The following is a 24384-nucleotide window of genomic DNA, read 5'->3' as shown; positions in this document are numbered from 1 at the left end:
AGTTAGATGAGAACACTGAAATGTATGTATGATTGTGTGTGAGTGAGTAAGTGAATGGGTGAATGAATTTTCATTCAATTGGTTAGTGTGTTTGTGTGTGTGTGTGTGTGTGTGTCTGTATGTACATGATTGTGTGTGTGAGAGTGTGTCTGTGTACATGTGTTTGTGTGCGGTGTATGAACATGTGTTTGTGTGTGTGTTTGTGTGTATGTACATGTACATGTGTTTGTGTGTCTGTGTGTGTGTCTGTGTATGTACATGTGTTTGTGTGCGTGCGTTTGTGCGTGCGTGTGCATGCGTGCGTTTGTGTGTGTGCATGTATCCTAATCCTCTGTCGGCATCGCAAACAAAATCAAATCACTATCTGCCATCATCCCAAAGACTTCTGTGTCAAACTGATCCTCTCTCCTCAGAATAAGCGCTCTGTGTTGACACGCTACACGCCCCTTTTGGAAGTAGGAGGGGTAGAGGAGTGCTGGGGTAGTTGCCGACACATGGCTTGTTGATCATCTACAATGCTGGGGAAAAGCAGACATGTTGCTTTAGCGTAATTCAAATCTCAAATCTCCTAAATGATGCCTTTTAAAGCTTATAGGACATCATTTTTAACAGCTTTTCTTGTGGAGAAGTCACCTTGGGACTTTTGGGACGTAAAATCTGATTAGGCCTAGCACAAACCAAAGCACAGTGCATATCTTTCCCTCCCTGAATAAGTTGGCAGAGTTCATTGCATCAGAATAGCGCTTCCAATATCCCAAAGCAAATAGTTGGTTTCAACATTCTGCGATTTTTTTTAAGAAATAGCCAGAGAGAAATCCCACAGGTGCTATTGTCGGGGACGGATCGCCATTGAAGGTCAATACATTGCTAGCTGTTCTGTTCAAATTGATTAAATCACCAACACGTTATTATTAGGTAGTAGGGCTTTTTTGGCTTTGTTTAGCCATTGAACTAGCTGCTTACTCTTTTTATTATTAAAACTCTTCTTACTCCCCCCTCACCAGTGACACAGTGGTTTAATGTGACGGTCAATCCCAATCCTAATTATGTGATTGGCACATCCCTCGTGCTTGTGTTTGTGTGTGTTTGTGTTTGCCATTGGATGGTTGTGTGAGTCTGCATGTGTGTGTGTCAGTGGATGTTAATGTGTGTGTGTGTGTGTGTGTGTGTGTGTGTGTGTGTGTGTGTGTGTGTGTGTGTGTGTGTGTGTGTGTGTGTGTGTGTGTGTGTGTGTTTGCACACACATCCATGTTGATCAAGGTTCCAGCCCGTGCCATTAATGTCAGGTCAACTGAGATGGGGGAGAGGGGGGCTCCTCCACATCATGTTACCTACTTATTGCTCCTCCACAGCATGTTACTTACCCTCCACCCCTCCGACCCCCCAGCCATTCCTCCACAGTCCCAAATGAGTAGCCGCCCGGCACCCTCGAAATTGGAGTCATGATTATGAATTTATATGAGTGTTTAGGAGGAGTGGATGGTCTGCAATGAATATCAGAGGGACCGAGGATTTAGCTCTTATTCTCAACCATCCAATGGCTTTTGTTTGCGTGTGTATGTGTGTGTGTTTGTGTGTGTGTGCGTGTGTGTGTGGTAGAGGATAAGTAATGGCAGATGATTACAAGGTATTTCATTCAATGGGTGACCACCACTGATCTCAGACGTTACTCTCTCAGTGTTTTTTTTTCTCTCTGAATATAAGGGAAAGGGCTAGTGTGACGAGTGTAGGTTCCTGAGCCTTCATCAAACATTTACCGTCCTACTGAACCAAATTAAGTGGAGCAAATACATTTCCAGGGACTGTTAATTGGTAGGATGCAATTCAATTTTTTTTGTCAGACAAGGCTGGCTTGTCTGAAACGGAGCACAGAGCAGCTCAATTTGCGACATCACAAAAAATAACTCAGATGACAATATTCAAGGTCTCCCAACAGACATTTAATCTCAGATTACACTCAACATTTAATGAGTGGCTTGACTGGTGCGAAAAAGGGGGCTGCAGCCGAACAGTTTGAGCACCTGGGATTCGATTTGACGCTAATTCAACAAAGTGAACTTGACGAAATTTCTATCCGTCAAGGAATGCTTCGATTTATTAACTTTTGACAGAGACCAGAAGGTGCTATCAGCTTCAGATGTTGAACAAACTAGTCTGTGTTGTAAGGCAAGAGGAGAAAGGTCCGTTGTACACCAGCTCTAACCTTTAATCAAAGTACATTTAAACACCTCACTGTCACCAAAGCTGTTCTATGAATCATAGTTGGCACAAAGTTCACAAACAAGGAAGCTCAAGAAAGACTATTAAAAAGGAGGATTAATTGTTCATGATTTTATGACCCAAAAGCCTTTGTAAAGAAAAACTATTTGTAAAGAAAACCTAGACATGCTCAGACGGAATGAAGAATAACTCCCACAATTCATAACAGAAAACCTTTAAAAAAGCGCTTTCAAAGGGTAAAAACGCACATTGCCTTACTTCCATCACTGAGAGTGTCAGTGATACATGTGAACAAGCATAAAGAATATAGTATAAAGCATTGCACAAAACACTGATTCCAGTTATTAAATTAAACTCTATTTCTTCTGTTGTGACAGATTGCTGCCAGTCAGCTCGCAAGGCAGTCATCAGTTTCGTTTGTCACTCTCAGGGTTGAATGAGCCTATTTTCCTCTGTTGCTCATGTGAGGCGAGCCATGGATGATATTATCGGCCCTAGCTATATTGTGCGTGACCCCTTCATTCTTTAAGGTTCACAATCATCCGCCACCGCGTTTTACGCCTCCAAACCGCCACTTAACCTACACAGCTGTGGGCCAAATGACTTTCCAAGCAATATTGTTTCAATATTTCTGTTTATCCTTCTGTTGTCTGAGTGATGGTTTCATTTTGACTGATATCGAAAATACATTGTGATAATCAAATAATAACGTAGGCTGCCCAGATGCGCTCCCAGCACTGTGTGTGTCTCTGCGCTAGAACCATAGCAAATGCAGATGAAAGTACAATGGAAATCTTTAAGTTCTACTTCTTTGTTGAAATGTGTCTCGATATAACATTGCAAATTATTTGGTTTATTTGGCCAAAAATGACAGTGATTTGAAACCAGCTGTTTAATCTTATATTCCTCAGCTATATATGTTGTTGTGGTCTAAATTTTAATCAGATTACCGATAGGGATAAAGACGTATTTAGATGTCTTCCTATTTCCGTGTGATAACTACTGATGGTTACGTTCTGCTGTCTTTTAAATATGCCAATCCTTACCTCGGGACGTACTTGTGTTTGAAACACAAGAAAGTATTTTAAGAATAAAAGTGAATGAGCGCCTGGCTGGGGATTGCTGATACTACTACGCTTCTTTTCATTCACATGGGGCCAAGATCACACACAAAAACACACATACACACACCCACCAGGGATGGAAATTAACTTTTTGCCCACCAGCCACTGTGGCAGGTAGATTTAAAAATCTACCAGCCACTCATCTTTTTTACCAGCCACTTTTTATACGCTATATATATTTTTTATATATGCGTACATTTTAAACAATATAATAGTAACAATAGATAAGAAAAGTGTTTTTCATACACATCTTTTTTTCCATCAGAAGTGATTTTTACTGTAAGTGGGTTCTACCAAGGAACTGAGTTGAAAACGTTTCACTCTTACCACATGATAAACAATACACAGGTATCTGCCATGTTAAGTCATGTTTATTTCAAAGGTGTTACAATGACAAGTTTGGGGATAATTAATCTATACAAAGTATTTTCAATAAAAAACAAATTGACATATTAACAATAAAACAACATGCATGGCTACACCAAGTCAATTTGTTTTTTATATTTACATGTGACTGCATACAAATGTGTCCACAGACATGGTAACTAACATATGATATTAAGCATTATTGGCCCTTAACACTAATATTCGGAAAAAACACTGCCTCAAAAGGCTATTGGCTTAAGCAATACAAGTAGATGCATATACTTGAACTTTATACCCTGAACTTTTAAACGTTGCATGCGTGCAAAAACATAATTATATATTTATGTGGCATTCAGTCCAATGCTGAAAATATATCTGTGGCATTCAGTAGGCCAATGCTGTGTGTAAAGTATGACCAAGTGTTTTTTCTGTTCACTTTATCAATCCCCTGTAGGAGAAATGTGTTAATGTTTGTCCCTATAAAACAATAATGGTAAAAAAATAAGGAATCTCCCACTTCCGAATTCCAAGAAAGAGAACCCAACTAATTTACACAATAGCATTCATGCAAATCTAGCATTAAAGGTTCTTTCCAGTCACGCTGAAAGTAGCTCGCTAGTAGTAGCGCTTTCATTTGCAGTGTCAGAGAATTCTGAGAAATGTGAATGCTGACTAAATTCTCAGAATTCTCAGAGTCTTATTTTTGCACGCTACGACTAGTGAACTACTTTAAAAAAACTAACCCTAACCCTAACCCTAACCCTAAAACCAGGTGATAAATGACTGGTGAGAACCTTCTTAAATGAACCTTTAATGCTGGATTTAATTATCAGAATTCAGATTTTATCCAAGTATTCTGACTTCATTATCAGAATGCTGAATTTTATCTACCAATTCAGACTTTATTAGCCTATTGAATTTCCGAATTAAAATTCTTGTGATGAATAATCTACATTTGTACAGTCGATGTGCAGCACTTTAATTCCCGTCAACTTTTTTTTCTAACACCAGCACTTCCACAACTATGCCCATGTTCCTGACTGTTATATACAAAACCATTTAAAGCGCATCTATTTTTCGGCTGGGTAGTGATAGTCGCCCTAAATGCAGATTTAACGTGGGCTCTGATTCTGAATGAATGCCGCTGCTGAACTGTGTGAATAAATAAATGGAACTGAACTCTAAAGAAGACACGTGGTTTTGATTAACCGGTGAAGTCAAGCTGAAAGAGGAACATTGCTGCCATCAGGGGAAATGAATGTAGCCTAGGCCTACTATAAGTAGCTTTCAATTCCTTGTTTTTTTGTTGAACATATCCATTTGGTATGACAATAGAAACTGAATATTTCGTCATGTGGAAAACCGCTCTAGATTCCCTCACCCCCACACAGATTTCTTCAACTGCAAAATGTTTGAGACACTTCTATGAAAGTAAATCGGTGCCATCAGATTTTGAAAATAAAAAACCATTGAACTCTAAGCACTGAATATTTATGCATTGAAATAACGTATTGTCGATTTGAATTGAACTCCTATTCAGCTTTATTTTTCAATGTTAAAAATTCAAAATCAAAGATTCAACGTCAAAAACTTAAACGTGGGGACGTTGATTACGTTGAAGTCATATCCAGATACGTTATTTCAATGCATAAGTATTCAGTGCTTAGAATTCAATGGCTTTTTATTTGCAAAATCCGATAGCACAGATTTACTTCCATACACTTCTCCTTCGTCATGCTTACTTGGAATTCTGAACGTTTCCCGCCTCCGAAATAGCCTGGCTATAGCCATGCTGCCTTGTGCGTGGAAAACCTGGTCAGGTTGCTTCTGGTAGTCCCTGTTTCATCCTGTGAGGCAGAGAGAAGTTTTAGTGTCCTCCACAGGCTTAAAACCTGGCTCCGGTCCACAATGTCTCAAAACAGATTCAACCATGTTGCTGTCAGTCATGTCCATCAGGATAGACTTGACTTACTGGACATGAAGTCAATTTGCAAGCAATTCGTGGCTGCAAATGAAAGGAGGAGAAAACATTATGGCTCTTTTGCCTAGGCCAGTGTTTTTCATCCTTTTGTGTGCCCCGGCACGTTTGACACTGTTGGATAACACTACAATGCTATCTAGCTTTTATTTGTATCAAAACTACACAGTAATTGATATTTATCAGTTCATTACATCCATTCTAATGTCGTTTTGTTTACCTTTACCTTCACACACCAATTAGTTAGTGGAAATGTGGAAGAATATCACACACTCAAGAGTAAAAACAAGTTGGTGTATATGTTAAAATTCTTGATGCTGTTTTTCCCTTTAACCTTAACCTTTGCCTGTGTCTGTTCATTGAGGCATAAGATACAACTAAGAAAAGAAAAGGAATTCAGAAAATACGAATTCAAATTTAGATCAATATTCTTCCCATGTTATTTATCAGTCTACAAAACTGTATGATAAGGCCTGCAATTAAAGAATTGATTTGATATGTATCAGTTCAATACTGCCATTCAAAATGTGTTTTACTTTAATGTTTTGCAGTGTAGTTCATTTATGACAAATTTCTGTTCGAACCATTAATGGATCTGTCAGGTTTCCGATATGTGTCCCCTCCAATGTTAAACTCGTTCCTACGCCCCTGCCCGACACAGTGGCGGGTGAAGTGACACAATTCACCCACCACCTTACAAATCCACCCGCAAATGGCGTGTGGCGGCTGTTAATTTCCATCCCTGACACCCACACACACAGACACACACACCTGAAGAGAGTGAAGGCGAGAAAGCGGAACACGATCTGGTAGCCATAGAGAATAAAATGTCTGGGACCATTCTTCTTTTTCACCCAATCCCGTGGTCCGGTTTAATTTTGCTGATCTGTTGCCAAGGGCTATTGTACAAGCCCCCCTCTCCCCTCCCCGCTCTTCCCATTACTCCCCCTACCCAAAAGAAAAAGAAAAAATCTGTTCCACTCTTGAGACTTCAAAAAATGATTTCAAAACTTCAGTCACCTGGCCCGTAGCCATTTATAAGGTTCAGAAGATCACACAGTGTGTCGTCCCCCCCCCCCCCCCCCCCCCACACACACACACACACACACACACACATACACGGAACATAGGTGAGGTTTTGATGCATTGCACTGGCCGCAGCAGTCACCTTCCCAATGGGAATATATAGGTGACTTGTGTTTCAACGGATCCTTACGCTGCTGATACCCAGAGGATGCAGCAAATACCAAAATAGTATAATCCAATACAGAGTCTTTGTACGAGTACGAGTGTCTTATTTGTCCTGTAATTTACGTGTCTAAAAAGTCAGTTTGAATCTAGGTTTGATTACATTCCATGTGCGTAACACCCACACCAGAGCAGGGCTGGTAACGCAGTCCTCTACCTGCTTGTCTCTGTTGTAGCGCTGGCGGGATACACCTCCAAAAATGTATTTGAACGACGTATCCATTGCAGATCGATGGCATTTTTAAACGTTATGTAATGTTTAGGGCCAGGTTCTTTGTAATTCACCAGTTATGCAGAAATATTGACCAAACAATGGCTGTACGCTGAGGAGTGCTGCTGCCCGACCGGCTCCTCCGACGACACACAGGCCTCCCCGCTTCACATTGCTAGGATTCAGAGCTTGAATATCTGTTGAATATCCAATAGGTTTTCTGACTTAATGTCACCGATATTGAAAATGCATAAGCTGCTACTGAGATGTATGTTTTTTTATTACACCACCAGAAGGGATACACTGCTTTTCATTTCACTTTCGGTTTTAATGTTGGGACGTTCCTGACCGGCGGTCATTAATGTTAAATTTGGGCCGGTGTTATGAGCCAAATGGTATCCGAGCTACCTGGTTGCCGAACGCGTGCATGTGGCATGCGTCATCCAGATAATTCAGATTAAGTTCACGTCTGGATATTCGTCGCAATTCCACAAACTTACTACCATTTAGTATTAAGGAATATTATTATTCCTGTTGTAAATAGCTATGGCTTGCAGAGTAAAACATTAAAGTTACTTACAACCCTACTGACGATCTAAATGAATGTCTCCTTATCACTGGATTGAATGGGATTTGACCTGCTCTGATACCAAACTAAATCTGCAAGGCAACAATGGTCTCACCCATGCCACCATGGCATACCGACAGGTTGACAGCCATGAAGAACTCATCCATTTCAGTTAGAGCTGCAACTAACGATTATTTTAATAATCGATTAATCGGTCGATTACTTTTTCAATTAATCGATGAATCTGATAAAATAATAAACATTTGTAATTGCCGCATCTTTGTTCAAAAACTGAACATTACTTCAAATTCACAGAGCAGACTGAACTGTAAAAACACCAGGTTATTGCTCCAACGTCCCGGAACTATTAAAAGTAATATTAAATGATAAGAAAATAAAAATATATAACTGGGATAACACAAAAAAACATACAATGTATGATATACATTTTTATATATACAGTATATAAGGGATGTCCATGGTTAACCGATAAGATCTTTAACCGGTAAATACATCGTAATTTCTCTCAGATGACAGGAGATTGTTAATTTTTATTGATATTGATACCATTTTCGAGACTCGATCCAAGTCTTTATTGATACCACTATTGATACTTTTCTATTATTTTGTTGAAATATAACTTTTATTATTGCTTGAATTGCTGATAAGATGATCATAGCTCAAGATAGGACGTTAAACAGGTCATAATTCCATCTTTAATATCAATTTTATATTGCTGGGAAAACAAGTTTTCGCCAAATTCTCCCCAATTGATGTGTTGCATTTGAACACATCAATCATATTACTAAGCCGACCTGAACACATCACATTTGACACGGTTTGCTACTTTTTTTTATGCTAACTAGCTCTATATCCTGCCGATTTTAACATGGATTTATTTTTTACATCTATTCTTAACTGACGGGACTTTCTACACCGTCCGGTTGTGTGATTACTACCGCTGCTTTGAATGACTGTTGATGCATGTGGTGCCGACTCCGAGCCTGTCTGCCCACCGTCTGCAGCAGGAGCAGCTGACAGAGTTTTGGGTTGGACTAGACAGATACTGAGTTGAAGGAGTTTTTTTAACCCAAAGACAGTCCAGTGTTAAGATATGACCAAAATACAAGCTGTGGTCGCTCACACTAAAGCTCGCTGTGGGCGTGCATGAACCATGAACCAACCTGTCGGCGGCTGGCTGTAAACAGTGCCGCGCCTACGAGTGACGTATTAATCGCGCGACTCAACAAATCGATGACCAAATTCGTTGCCAACGCTTTTAGTAATTGATTTTTAGCGATTTTATGGATTCGTTGTTGTAGCCCTAATTTCGGTATCCTTGGAACATTTTATTCTATAGTCTCATATAGTCCAATATCCGCTAGTGCACGCACAAACAACATTCTTAAGGTACGGCCACACTGAACGATAGTTATGATATCACGGCACGGTGTATATAAGGCGGCGCAAACCGCCGCCCATCCTCTACGCTATTCTTTCAGCATTTGGAGGGTACAGCAGGTGGGAAACTAGATGGCTACGCCTACAATCATAGAACTAGAGTTATAATATAACTATCGTTCTATTTCATGTAGGCTTCGCCTTATGGGCTAAGGTGAAGCTGCGAGCGGAGCCCAATCAATGTACTCCTGCTGGACCCCAGTCAAGAAACTTAAGTCACCAGGGCACACAAGACTCAAAAAAGCCGAGGTTGTGCAAAACACAACAGCTTAATAAAAAACGAATTCCTCCTAGATCAAGCAAGGCGATGATCAAGAGAAAAAAGTGAGTCGGCAAAGACTCCGGCCCCAATCCGTACTTCATGGAATCCATGAAAGTGAAGGGAAAAACCAGAGTAATACGGTTTCCATTAGGTCCGCTACCACCGGGGGCGGAGCTACGGAGTTCGACTCTCCAATAAGGAGCTTCTCTCGTCCGTTTCTTTTTTTTTTTAAACAGCGGGAGTGCCATAATGGCAGACATAATCAACTCGTCAAACGGCGAGCCAATAGGAACCTCTCTACTCCGCTTTCCATTTGAAAAACGGAGGGAGAGAAATACTGGCATTCAAGTCCAACTCGCCTTCCGGCGAGAGGAATTTCAACGATGCCGCTTTTCCTAAGCCATAGAAGGGGCACCGGACTCCAACACAGAGTTGCCGAGTGAGCCCCTGGACATATCTAACATGTAAAAACTAACAAGGGGGCCGGGGGAAGACCAAGACGCAGCTGCGCAAATGTCTTCCACCGGAACGCCTCCGAGAAGAGCCGTTGAAGCGGCCACGCCCCGTGTCCAGTGAGCTTTAACGCCCAATGGTGGCGCTAAGCCTTGCAGAGCGTAGGCTAAGCAAACACCCTCACATATCCAGCGAGAAAACGTTGTTTAGAGAGAGCGCGGCCCCTGCTAGCGTCGCTATAACGCACAAACAACTGATGCGTGGAGTGGAATGCGGCCGAGCGTTCGGCCGCGATGTTTTTGAATAAAGATGCGGCAATTCCAAATGTTTCTTTTTTTTATCCGATTCATCGATTAATCTAAAAAATAATCGACAGATTAATTGATTATTAAAATAATCGTTAGTTGCAGCCCTAGCTGTAACCACAGCGCGCAGACCCGTCTTCTCACCTTCCACAGACTGTAAAAGGGAGGTAGAGGGGATAATGTGGGAAACTAGGAAACCAGTACAAGCGTCCGTATCCTCGGGCTCGTTTAATGACTCTCCAGCCCGCCCACGAAGCTCAAAGGGACGCCGCTTCTTAGAAGCAGGTGAACCAGAGGTTTTGTAAACACGCCGTCCGGCCGCCACCCTACAGCCATCTGGCTGGGGGGGGGGGGAGCGGTAATCTAAAGGAATATTGCTCTTAAGGGAGTATTTACTGCCGTCGGTCGAACGGCCTTTCGTTTCTTGATTGTTTGCATAAAAAAGGTGGGAGCAAGTTTGCGGAGCTTCTGGCCCCGCGGTGCTGCTCTCCCCGCGGTGCTGCTCTCCCCGCGGTGCTGCTCTCCCCGGCTGCGGCGGCGGCTGCTGTCGCTGCTGCTGCTGCGGCATCGGGGTCGGAGGCGGAGGCGGCCCCCTGGAGCGCTGGAACCGGCCTGGACCCCGCTTCCTCCCGGCCTGCTGGTGGGAGGAGCCCGTGAGAATCGCCCCGAACCAGGAACGATTCTCACGGACGGACTGCTGGTGAGCGAGCACCTCCGAGAACCGGGGCCCAAATAGTCCATCCGGAACTAATGGGCCCTGGACGAGGCTGGCCCGCTCTCGTTCCGGAACCGCGGTGTGAGAGAGCCATATGACCCTCTGGATTATGGTGGCCCACGCCATATGCCGGCCAGCCGAACCGGCTACCGGCTGGCACAGCTGAAGGATTGCGCTGGAGAAGCGGGAAACCGTCAGCCATCTCGCGGCCTCCTCCGGGCCGTAAGCCTCCCTGCCAGCCGACAAGGAGACCAGGGCAGAGGAGAGCAGGGCGATGTTGTTGACCGCCGCCGCAGACTGCGAGGCACAGACGAACACCCTGTCCGTCAGCCCGGCAATCTGCTTCTGGAGGCAGTCGGGGGGCAGCGGTTTCTCGTTAGGACGCCATCCGGCGCCCGGACAGAGAAGCGCTGCCAGGGAAGGCTCCAGGCGAGGGATCCCCCTCGCCTGAGTATCAGCCCACCCTTCTTCGCTGGTGAAGTCAGTGAAGCAGTGAAGGCCCTCACCGGGGCCTTCAGAGTAAAGGGGTCCCCACCCGCAGCGGTGAAAAGGTGCTGAACCGGTGGGAACAGGGGGCACTGGGTAACCCGCCTGGAGGAATTCAGGGTGCGAAAACACTCGCCCTGCATGTCATCCGACATGGGGGCGAGTGGCGGGGCTGGCATAGGGATGCCCTTGATGGCCGCCGCATTACCCATGATCTCGCCGAAGAGATCGGCCATCCGGCGCTGTCTCTCCCCCGGAAGCCCTGGAGCCGGAGAACTCGGACGCAGAGCCGGGAAAGACGTCGTCCAAGGAGGCGACTTCGTCAACATCGAAGTGCTCGCCGGCGTCCTGGGCTTCCGGAACTCCGGCCCCGAAGATGTCGATTGTCTCAGCGAAATCCACCGACGGGGAGAAAAAGAGGTGCCTGGAGAGGAGCCCCTCTTCAGGCAGCGTGCGGCAGGCGGCGCAGGAGGCGGTGGCAACCAAGGCAGCCGTGGCGTGTTCAGCCCCGAGGCACCTGAAACACGCCCGGTGTCCGGTGCCAGGGAAGCGGGACAGGAGGCGCACTAAGGCCCTGAAAAGGGCCCGCCAGCTCTCACAGGAGCGCTCTCCAGTGGCCCTGAAAAGGGCCTCGCCCACGCCGCTGCCACATGTCATCTTCTCGTTGGAAGTAGGGAACGCCTTGAATTAGGGAATTTCTGGTGGCTGACTTCACGAGTCCAGAACTTTTCTGAACCAGCCAGCTTTAATGACTGTCGCAGGTCAGCTGATAACTGAATGTCAATGAGTTCCAGTTGTAAACACGCCTCGTTTAATGACACAACCAGCTCCTTTGCTTTCACTGCAAACTCCCCCACAACGTCCACACAGAAGGGGTCGTTCACAAATCTCATCACTTCAGTGGGGATACTGAATTTTTCAAACCTCGTTGCAAAGTTGGTTTTCAATGCATTTATCAATCCTGTCATTGCCTCAGTGGTTTGTAGACCTGCAGTGCGCAATGCTGGGGGAAGAAGCATTTTTCCAGAACATAGATCAGCAGAAAAAAGTGCCAGCCTTTTTTGAAAAGCCTGGAGTCTCTCCACAAGTTGCGCGACTGTTTTATCTCTGCCCTGCAGCTCCGTATTGAGTAGGTTCAGGTGGTGAAAGATGTCGCTCAAAAATCAAACGGCTGAGAGAAACTCTGCATTTCCATTAGACACAGAAAAGTGTGAGCTTTTTTCTTCTTTGAATTACGGGTAAACATCAAGATCTCTTCCTTAAGTTTGCAAAATCATTTCAACGCATTCCCTGGCGGAAAAGGCGGTGCTGTAAGCTAGACATAGAACGAATGAAGTTAATAATTGCCATGACAGTCCATGGTCTCTTTTAACTCACCATTTAGTGCAGCGATCTCTGCTGTGGCGCCACATCTGCCAACCTAGCGGACAGTCCTCGTGTCCTGCCCGACATCGCCGGTGCACCGTCCGTAACCAGCATATTGATACGCTCCAACCCCAACTGGTTCTCTCTGAAGAAGGAAATTACTTTTTCGAAAGGTATCTCACCTGTCATCTGTCCATCCAGTGGAATTAGTCCAAGTAGACCCTCACAAAAGCACTCGCCATCAATAAATCTAACATGGAGGCACAGCTATGCTACATCGCTGCTGTCGGTTGATTCATCAACAGCTAGCGACATCACCTCCGCTTTTTGATTTTGTCCAAAAGAGTCTCAAAAACATCCGATGCAAGGGTCTCTAGTACTCTCTACTCTCCTTGATGTTGACATGTCAGAGATGGGAATTTTTCTTGATTGAATCAATCACGCTGTTTCTGGTTTTCTCATCTGTAACCACCTCCTCGATCGATGCAAGCATACACTCTTTGACGGTCTCAGCATCTGTAAACAGCCTTTTATTTTTGCCTAATTTCCAGGCGACTCGTAGTGATGATGATGTTGCTCTCTCTTGTTCTGAACAAGGGTTAGGGTGAACAACGGCGTCTCTGTTCATAGCATCAAGTTAGCCCCAAAATCTTCTGGCGGCGAGCATCAGAGCCCAGTGGTAAAGTGGTGTCGAAGTTAGGATGATTTATCTTAAAATGCCTTCTCAGTTCTTTACACACCAATATACACTCGCTGCAGAGTAAACACACAGGCTTCCCAGTGGCAAATCCAAAAAAATACTTCTGTGTCCATTCGCTATTGAATTGTCAGTTTTCTGAGTGTACTTTTCGTTTTTTCAGAGTAGAAAGCGACATTGTGTTGATTCAACTAGGCCTCTACACTACCGCCTCCCTAGACCAGGGATGGGCAACTGGCGGCCCACGGGCTGCATGCAGACCTCAATCAGTGCGGCCCGCAGAAATTTTACATTTATTTTTAATTTAAATTAAATTTATGTTCATTGTAGTTTTATGAAGTCTCCGTGGAGAAGAGGGATCCGGTCAGTTTAAGTAGCACCCGCCTTGCTATTCATACTTATCACACATTATTAAAATTTCCATCATCTGTTTAAATTTAGTTACAAAATCTTCGAGGTTCGAGAAGCCCCAAAAAGTATACTTTCCTAGAGACCTTGCCGAATTTCTCTCTTTGAGGAAACCGTGATAACTCCAATTAAAGGCATTCTAATTGCTAAGTTGGCGTGGAATGGAATGCAGAAGTAAAAGATGTCATGGTTTCCAAAGGTTTCCAGAAGGGTTACCCACCTGTAACAAAGACAATGCTACATTGTTACAGACATCCTTTGCCTTAAGTTAAATATGTGTGTATTAATTGTTGATAATGATTATTTGTAATGTTAAATGTTAATTGAGTGATTAAATGGCAGGGGGCGTGTTTTGTGCCACCTGCAAATTCACTGGAGATTGGCAGTCAGTGTCAGTCTGTTAAAATCACAACCTGGTGCAGACACTGTAACGTTTGTTTTCTAGCACCTTAAGCCTTTTGTTTAGTTAAGAGTTTATTTGTTATTTTGAGACCCTTTTTAGTCATTTTGGAAGCCCTTTGTTTGAAAATAAATACTTTTTGGATGGAAGAAAACTCTGTTTTGGAGGCCGTATATCAAACACCACAGTTAATGCCCCGGATGAATCACTCGCTTGGATGCCGTGACACGCCACCTAGGTTGCTGCCACATTCCACCTAGACTGTACACAGGATGGTGCTTTGATGGTGTTTTGGTATTCATACTTAGAATTGGCATGTAGCCCAATCAAGAAGAGGAAGTGGCTGTTTGTGGCGTGTTTGTGTGACAGACAATGAGAGATGCCGTGCAGTACCATCAATCATATAATTTGCTTTCTACATTTGAATGAAAACGACACCCTATAATTATCTTCTGACTTCAGATACAGTTTTGAAACTAACATGGTCATGGTGGAAATAACTAGCAGGATTATATGATTTACAGCGTTTCTAATGTTAATAACTCCGCAAATGCTACGATGTCTTCATATATATACACACTTATAGGCACTCGATCAAATCAACCCACCTTGGAGTAAATAAGTATATAGTATATGTCTCATTGCTTTCAGTTTTTTTTTTGATTTTCTGTCTTCTAACCTATGCATCGATTGTTTCGAACCATTGTAAAAATAAATAACGGTGTGCAAGTTTACATTGTTTACTCCATTTAGACTTTTGAACTCTGTTCAAACCTTTTCACTTGATTTAAGCCTTTCAACATTTCTTTACGTTTAATGTGGCTTTATAAAACATATTTTAAACCCTTGCTTTGCCTTAAAGCACAAACAAAGGAAAAGCATTTTCAACTTAGATATGTTTGTGATTCATTGCTTTCACCTTTTACGTCCATGCCCACTGAATTATTTCAAGGGCCCAGAGTAATTTCCCGACTCTATCCTAATTTTCCGCACCCTTATTTATTCCGCCTTCCTTCCACCTTTAATATGGCAGTCAGGAGCTGCGTCTGCACGGATATTATTCCAAGCCCTGTTTTGCATCAAAGCAACACAGGATGCTTTGCTTGCCACACAGGTCTTGAATGGATAGTCTGCATATTCATATTTTCGGAGGATAAAACTGGAAGGTATAGAGATGGCATTTGGTGCCATCTCGGGAAATATACACGCTCGTGTTAATTAGAACAAGCCAGCCTCGCAGCATCGCAGGTTCAGAGCATGAGCTAAACGCCGCCGTTGACCACGGCTTGGGAGTGTGGGGGATATTCTTTTGCAATATGCATGACTCCTGCAGCTCTCTCTTTTGATATGACGTGAGGGAAAGGAAGAAAGGAAGAAAGGAAGAAAGGAAGTATAACCCAACCTCCCCCCCCCTCTTTCCCCTCCTCAAACCTGTCCTTTATCAAATACACATTCTAGAAGGTATCAGGTAGTCTAATTAGTCGCAAATAGGGCAGAAGTGGTGCTTCCTCCCCTCGCAGCGTATTGCGTGTGCCTGTGTGTGTGGGTGTGGTGTGGTGTGTGTGGGTGTGGTTGTGTGTGTGTGTGTGTGTGTGTGCGCGTTAATGCGTGCGTGAGATATATGGGTAGCACAAGATATATGGGTAGCAGCACAACTCTATGGCTAGTACCAGATCTATGACTAGCATCAGTTCTATGGCAAGCACCAGATCTATGGCTAACACCAGAGTTAAGGCTAGCACTAGGACTAGCTCCAAATCTATGGCTCATCAAGTCTCACGCATTCGGCGTGAGACACGCGCAATTCCACCCATGCACACGCTCACACGCCACTCTTTGTATTTCTCACACAGAGAAATTACCAGGATAGCTCCCACCAATTTGGGCCGCTATTTAACAGTGGAACAAGTAGGAATCAAATGGGTTTCCCGTACGTAGGGTAACCAGACGTCCTCTTTTGCCCGGACATGCCCGCTTTTTGAGACACTTTAAGAAAAATGTGTGGCGGAATTTCAAAATCGTCTGGGATTTTATTAAAGCCTCATACATGTTCATATTGAATTTGCGTTGCGTTGCTCTGGGTCGTTCACAAACTAGTTAGGCTACGCCCTCCCCTACTCATTTCTGTTTCGCTTTGCATTGGTGGAATGAGTGGGTGGAGTAGTGTAAGTAGAGCCTTCAGAGCTTTTGACTTACTGAGTTTCCATCCATGTTTTGTATTTAATTCGTTTATTACCATTATTGTTATAGGGACAAACATTGCCATTCCCTACAGGGGATTGATAAAAGTCCGCATTGACTACTGAATTCACAGATATATTTTAGAGCATTGGACTGAAATGCCCATAAATATATAATTAGTTTTTGACGTTGCACGTTTAAAAAGTTCTGGGAAAGTATTTGCCTCTACTGGGTGTTGCTTCAGCAAAGAGCCCATTTGAGGCAGTGTTTGTTCTGAATATTGTTGTTAGGGCCAATCATGCTTAATTACATTGGTCTCCAGTCTGTGGAACACATTTGTATGCGTCACATGTTAATGTCCCCCCCTCCCCCACCGCCCCGACCGCAAATTCTCACCTAATTCAGTTCAGAACTTGAGAATCCTATATGGCTAACAACAGAGTTACGGCTAGCACCAGATCTATAGCCCCAGATCAATGGCTAAAGCAAGATCCATGGCTAGCATCTGCATGTTTTGTTGGATTTGTTTAGGTCCACTTAGCCTCAATATTGAAGGTTGAGCTAATGTGACTCTAACTCCTGGGTAATCAAGTGGTGTCCCTTGATTTTGCGTCTCGACATGAATATCAATGCGTATGAATGCTAATGAACGTGGCGGTGTGCTGCCAACGTAGCGGCAACGCTACTGAGCTACACTCCATTCACGCCCACGCCTTCCCGCCGTTCCCTCCCCACCCAAATGTTTTTCCGTTCCAAGGTGGGAATCCTGGCTTCATCTCACTTCCCCTCTCTCGCCATCCTCCCCAACCTCCCTTTCCTCCGTCTAAAAACTGTCTCCATCACGGAAATGGTGGGTAAAGAGGGCTTCCACCCAGGAGATGAATGGTCTGAATGAGACGGGAGCGGCGTACGGTGGGCTAATCTGAATAGGTGACAGGAGGTGTGCTGCTGTGGGCGGGTGTGGGGGGGGGGGGGGTTCCCGTGGGACGCTCCCTTACTGCTGGAGCCGGGGCTTACTAAGCGCTCTAATTGCGTGACTCACACTATGGCGGAAATAAATAAATATAAAAAACGACAGGGGAGCAAAGGCTCCTCTAAGGAGGTGTAGGAGGTGGAAGTGCAGAGTTCCCACTCAGCCCAAACTAAATGATTACCACTCTGCATGCTCGGGGAGAGACTGTCTTCACAAAGTTGAATCAGGAGTAACTTTTCCTTTTCTCCTTTTTGTTTTCGGTTCCATTGACGTCCTTCTTCATGATGGATGAAGTGCCCGGCTCTGGCTGGCTCTGGGGAACGCTGCTTTATCCGTCTCTCAGCTCTCTGTCCTCGCCATCCCCGCCCAGTCCAGACACCGGAGCTCTTCCTCTCACACACAAAACTGTTTTGAAATTGTCTGCCTTTACTTACTTTTACTTGAGTTCATCGTCACACATCATGCACGCACGCACGGTCGCACGCACAAACACACACACGCACACCACACACACACACACACACACACACACACACACACACACACACACCACACACACACACACACACACACACACACACACACACACACACACACACACACACAATGAAGCTGTGTTCAATGGTATGTTTTGATATGTTTTTCCTTTCCTATGCATTTTACCTCATCTTCTTGATCGCTCTCTCTCCCCTCTCTCTCTCTGATCACTCTCTCTCTGTTCTGCAGCCTCCATTTATTTAGTACTGTCAGACACATATTGGCTCTCTCGAGGCTGGGGAGCAATATGGTCCGGCTTCATATTGTGTGTTTGTGAGTGTGTGTTTGTGTGCGTGCACCTACAAGTGTGTTTATGATCACATTCTGGTGAAATGGTTTGTTCCCTTTTGTTTCTTTATGATGGACGGTGAATGGCTGCAAAATGAGATGTCTACCTCAAGGCCACCATCAAGAGTAATAAAGACTGTCTGAGTCAAAAGGAAAATTTGCTTTTTGACTTCAATTGCAGGCGGACAGACACATGAAAATGAGTCTTTGTGTTGCTTTGATCATCGTACTGTTGCATTATGCAGGTGAATCGATGATGCGGCAGGTTTGGGTAACAGGAAGGAAGGAGCTGCACATGCACCAGGTGGCTTACTTTCTGTTTCCTGTCACTCTCAGTTAATACATTTAAATCAGCATTCAACCACCTTGCACATCGTCCAGTGTAAAGTTACCGGATTAGGTTGGACTTCACCATGTATTGCTACTTCATGATTACTGAAAGAGATTAGTTTTAGCACGGCCCTAATTGTCTAATAATATTTGTGGTTGGAGAGTTAATGCCAACCCGCTCAAACGCATAATGTTTCACTAGAAATAAGCGGCGAGGGCAATTTCTATTGGTCTCTAGTTCTCTAACCGCATTTTCACTGTTATGCCAAGGAGGCTACCATGAACCACATGGCAACCACCAGAGCCGATGATGGCTAATTGGGGGATTTGTATTCTATTACCATTGTCTATCTTTTGTGTCTCATACTCTTCTTGATGATTTTAATCCTCTTCGTCATACCACATCATTTTGACACGTTTAACAGAGGCGCCGTGTCTTACAAACACACACACACACCCGCACGTGTGCACACGCCTGCACACGCCTGCACCCTTACACACACTTCGCCCTCATACCTCACACAGCAGCTTACCCGACATTAAGCCTGTAATTATCTAGTTACGGCGAGCCGCGGCGTTCTGACAGTTTCTAATCCGCCTGTGTGTAATTATTTCTCCCGCTCTCTCCCTCCCGTCCTCAGAGCCAAGAAGAAGGCCAAGCCGCTGAACCTCAAGATCTCCAGCGGCGTGGGCAGCTGTGAGAACCTGCCGTCCCAGCGCTCGCCCCTGCACAGCGACCGCTCCCTGCGCTCCTTCTTCTTCCCCTCCTTCATCCCCTCCACACCCCCCGTCCACGCCGCCGAAACGCCCTCCGGTAGTGAGTACCCCACTGCTTTGTCTCCGTCTCAACCCCGCACCGACACACCCCTGACTCACACCCACACTTGATTTATCCTCACTTTTTATAATGCTCACAACTTCCTCCTCCTACTCTTCCTCCCCCTCCTTCTTCTCTTCATCCTACTCTCCTTTGTCGTCGTCCCCCTCCTGCTCTTCCTCGTCCTCCTCTTCCTCCTTCTCTTCCACCTCTTCCTCCAGCTCCCACTCTTAGTCCTCCTCCTCCCTGCCTCAATCTCGAAAGGCATTTTCTCATTTAAGCACATAGTTTTAGTTAGCCTACTTTTAATGCTAAATATAGAGCATTTAATGCACTTTCATAGAAAATATATCTATATGTGGTTTAATGGGCATCAGGTGTGTGTTTCAGAGTGAGTACCAAGCCTCAAAACCTGGATAGCCTCTGACTTAGTAGAATAAAATAAATAAATCAAATCCCCCTGCCGGACGTGGAGGAACATAAACGTTTGATGAATGAAACGACCTGAGCGATCCTCAACGACCTCAGGTTGCGTGTCACTGCATGCCGTTTCCAGCCATAGTTGGCTCATTATGGACACTTGGCACCAAACACAGGAAGCCATTAGTTTGTAGGAGATAGAGATAGAGAGAGAGAGAGAGAGAGAGAGAGAGAGAGAGAGAAGAGAGAGAGAGAGAGAGAGAGAGAGAGAGAGAGAGAGAGAGAGAGAGAGAGAGCGGTGAAGTGAGCGATGGGGAGGAAGAGGGGGATGACTGCAGAATGTTGGCTTAGTGAAGGGAGTGAAGAATGGTTGCCCCTCAGCATTTTTCTGTTGTCCATAGACCTTTAAGTAAAAGTCATTAGTGTTTAACACTTCAGAGCATGGGGATTGGGCTGAGGGTTTGGCTGAGATTGGAAGGAATGTAGGCTGGGTATGTTTATTTATAAAGCCCCATTCAAACACATGGCGAATATAAACGAATATAAATCAATGGCGCAGTCTGTAGGATTGAAGCTGAATTTTAGTTGGCCTGAATTAGGCTGTAGTGTGCCAGTAGGACCTTCCCAATTGATGCTCATCTACAAACGCATCAAGAAGCCATGGGTCGAGGGATGAGTTTCTTTATAGATTTATACATATTATCTAGTTATTTAGTCTGCATAACAATACATCATAGCTTACAAATTGGATAGAGATTATGATTGTTAACATTACCGCGTTGTGGTTACGGTAAGTCAAAAATGTGTCCTCTAGAGCCGTTGGTCCGTTCTGGGCTACAGTGTAAACATAGTGCATTATGGTTTGCTCCATGTTAAGAGGACCCACTCCCTATGTAGGGATCACTTTAAGGTAATGAAAACACATCCTTAAACACATTCTTGTTCATGGGATCATTCACAAATGTAAACATACTAATGAACATTATAAACTATTTCTGCCATGTCCGTTCCTCTAGAGGCCACTTAATAATGAAATCATGCTTAAAATATTGTAAAAAAATTAGAAATATAAAATAAAGGTATAGGTTATGTTGATGGTATTACATATATTAATCAAAAGCTGTGGAAAAAAAGCTGATTTAACAGAATAAAGTGTTCACCGCCACCAAATGCTTCACCATACTTGACTCGAAGCCTGGGAACAGTATGCCAACCGGCCCCTGATAACCTGAGAGATCTACTGGGCTCATAACGCACAAGCAGGTCGGAGATGTATTTTGATCCTATGCCATTTAGTGGTAGTAAACTATTAGTGCTGCAAACAGGAAGACAGTACAGTGATTATGGCACTGTGTAATGTGGTCCGCTTTGTTTTGGTTATTTAAAACTCTAGTGTGTCTTCATGGTTGTGCAGACTTGATTAGGGCTACTATCTTGTAGATAAACACTTTAACACACAGTTTAACACAAAAAAGGTAGAGAATTCGAAGTTTGAAAGTTAAAGACTTTGTTATCAATTGCAAAGAAGTAATAAAAAAACCTGTTCTAGAATCCGTCCTCATGTTATAGACCCAAATTGTGTGAATTTATCCGAACCTGCACTGACCAACACCCTATGCCTATGGCCTAGACATTGGATGCCTCATTGAATTGAACTGGAGATAGGTAGCTGAACACATTTAATTAAAGTGCTCTTTCCTTCTTTATGGGGGGTTAAACATCAACCTAAAACTAGCTGTCTTGAGAACATCCATCTCAGAGAGCTATCAAAAGGTATGATTTATTCCAGCTGGTTTTCCATTGGAATTTGGTCTTTGCTTAGTCTATTCTTTGTCAACACCTATTTGGCACAAAGCATGCAGGCAAGATAATGATTATATTCCTTTAAATGTTATCGTAAATTTCTCCCATAACTACAGCGATGAAGCTGTTCAATGAAAACCTCCTTGGCCTCCCAGCCTTAACCCATGGACGATGTTTTTGATGAAGGGAACACTGACTACGGGAATATCTTATTACTACGTCATCCAATGTAGGATATTGGTCTCGAGCCAGATAATCGAAAACAAAAAATCTTGTAGCTATATATCTATCTGTTGTAGAAAAGCACACACTTGGAATTTCACTTTCAATGTGTCGGATTATTGAAACTGCCAGATATATTTAAGATGTTTCCTTGTAAAAAGCTGTTGATTGCAAAAGGAGAGGCGTCTTTCTTGTTATGCTTGTTCGTACATTTGCATGCAACTAAATGAGCTTACGAGAGAACGGCGGAAATGTCTGTCTAAAGTTAAGTTAATGATTAAATTATTATTTAATGTCTTGTATGCAAATGTGTATGAAATAAAAAACTTTTCAATAAGAAACAAACGTAACTTTGGTGCTGAAACGACTGCTTGCTCACACATTACATTATTTTGTGCTGTTGTGTTTTATTAATTCTCATTCTCATGTGTCGTGGCAATTTCTCTATCAGATATTGCGTCTAAGACAGATGAGATATTTAGATGCAAAAAGCACACAATACTTGCAGGCAATTGCTGGTCATATATATTTGTAATAAAAGTACGAACAAAGATACATCACAACATGCATCAACAAACAACATAACAGGGATACAATACAATAATCGGAGGCCTCAGATGGGAGTTCGCCCTGCGTCTCACTTTATTCTCTAATGGTTTCGCAAGGAGAAGTCCACTGAGTTGCTAAAGTCGGGAGTTCTTATACACTTAGATCGGATCCTTGAGGGCAGCTGTCCCCCAATAAACCAAAAGCCTTTGTTAACCAGACGTTAATGTATTGATTGAAGTTCCTTAAGAGGTCATAAAAGGTGGTTGCGCCTTTTCCTTATCACACTTTGCTTCTCTGCGCTCCCCAGGGGGGTCAAGGAAAAGGTGTCCAAACCAAACTACAGACAACACAGGAACGGAATGCGAAACCAGATTACATCACACGAAACACAAGATTTACATTTTAGAAGACCCTGCAGTATAGCAAGATGGCAAGACAATGCATGGAACGGAATGTGAAACCAGATTAAATCACACGAAACACTTAGATTTACATTTTAGACGACCCGGCAGAATAACAGGGCGGGAAGACCATACACGGAATACTATGCAAAACCTAAGTTCATAAAGAAAAACGTAACTTGTAGATTTTCCATCACACATGTCTTTGATATAAATGTAATTTGTAATTAAGTGTACATGTCTGTTTCTGTGTGTGGGCATTGAAGACATGCTGCTTGTGGTGGGTGTTTCAGGAAGGCACGGGCGACTGAAAAGTGAATGCATTCGACTCCCTTTATAATTGCTATGATTGTCGTTACAAAATCGTATTTCAGTACAAATAAACTAAATCGTTTTGAGTAGTTTATAGTGTCTGTCTAGTGGCTGATAATAGAGAAGTTAATGTTGGAAATGCACTGGGAGGTTATGTAGTGATTAACAGTGTAGATAGAGAGTTGGATATACTTTATATAGTAAGCCAAGATTCCTGCCGGTTTCAGTCAATGTTGTTTGCAAGAAGTTAGAAGGCCAAGTGGGTCAGCTGCTCACTAGCTTTAGCACACTTTAAAGGCCTACGTGCAGGTTAACCGGAAGTTTTGATTAATGGGTACATAAAGCACTCAAAATATGTGTATCATTTATAAAATGGCTCCCTTTGCTTCTCTGCGCTCCCCAGGGGGGTCAAGGAAAAGGTGTCCAAACCAAACTACAGACAACACAGGAACGGAATGCGAAACCAGATTACATCACACGAAACACAAAGATTTACATTTTAGAAGACCCTGCAGTATAGCAATGGCAAGACAATGCACGGAACGGAATGTGAAACCAGATTAAATCACACGAAACACTTAGATTTACATTTTAGACGACCCGGCAGAATAACAGGGCGGGAAGACCATACACGGAATACTATGCAAAACCTAAGTTCACAAAGAAAAACGTAACTTGTAGATATTCCATCACACATGTCTTTGATATAAATGTAATTTGTAATTAAGTGTACATGTCTGTTTCTGTGTGTGGGCATTGAAGACATGCTGCTTGTGGTGGGTGTTTCAGAAAGGCACGGGCGACTGAAAAGTGAATGCATTCGACTCCCTTTATAATTGCTATGATTGTCGTTACAAAATCGTATTTCAGTACAAATAAACTAAATCGTTTTGAGTAGTTTATAGTGTCTGTCTAGTGGCTGATAATAGAGAAGTTAATGTTGGAAATGCACTGGGAGGTTATGTAGTGGTTAACAGTGTAGATAGAGAGTTGGATATACTTTATATAGTAAGCCAAGATTCCTGCCGGTTTCAGTCAATGTTGTTTGCAAGAAGTTAGAAGGCCAAGTGGGTCAGCTGCTCACTAGCTTTAGCACACTTTAAAGGCCTACGTGCAGGTTAACCGGAAGTTTTGATTAATGGGTACATAAAGCACTCAAATATGTGTATCATTTATAAAATGGCTCCAAATAGTGTTGAAGTCCAGTTTTGGCGTTTTTGGCAGTAACGGTTGTTTTCTAACGCCATTCGGCGATGACGTCACGTTGGGGAGATGTGTGGAAGG

The 24384-nt window shown here is 43.5% G+C and overlaps 1 protein-coding gene across 1 annotated transcript in view; it reads left to right on the top strand.

The window, feature by feature from the left end:
• The window catches only part of ksr2 (kinase suppressor of ras 2), a 136616-nt gene that overhangs the window by 23653 nt on the left and 88579 nt on the right, over nt 1–24384 (top strand). The window lies entirely within an intron of this gene.

This window comes from Gadus chalcogrammus, chromosome 6, assembly GCF_026213295.1.
Source record: "Gadus chalcogrammus isolate NIFS_2021 chromosome 6, NIFS_Gcha_1.0, whole genome shotgun sequence".
NCBI lineage: Eukaryota > Metazoa > Chordata > Actinopteri > Gadiformes > Gadidae > Gadus > Gadus chalcogrammus.
This window is presented reverse-complemented; position numbering and strand designations above follow the sequence as displayed.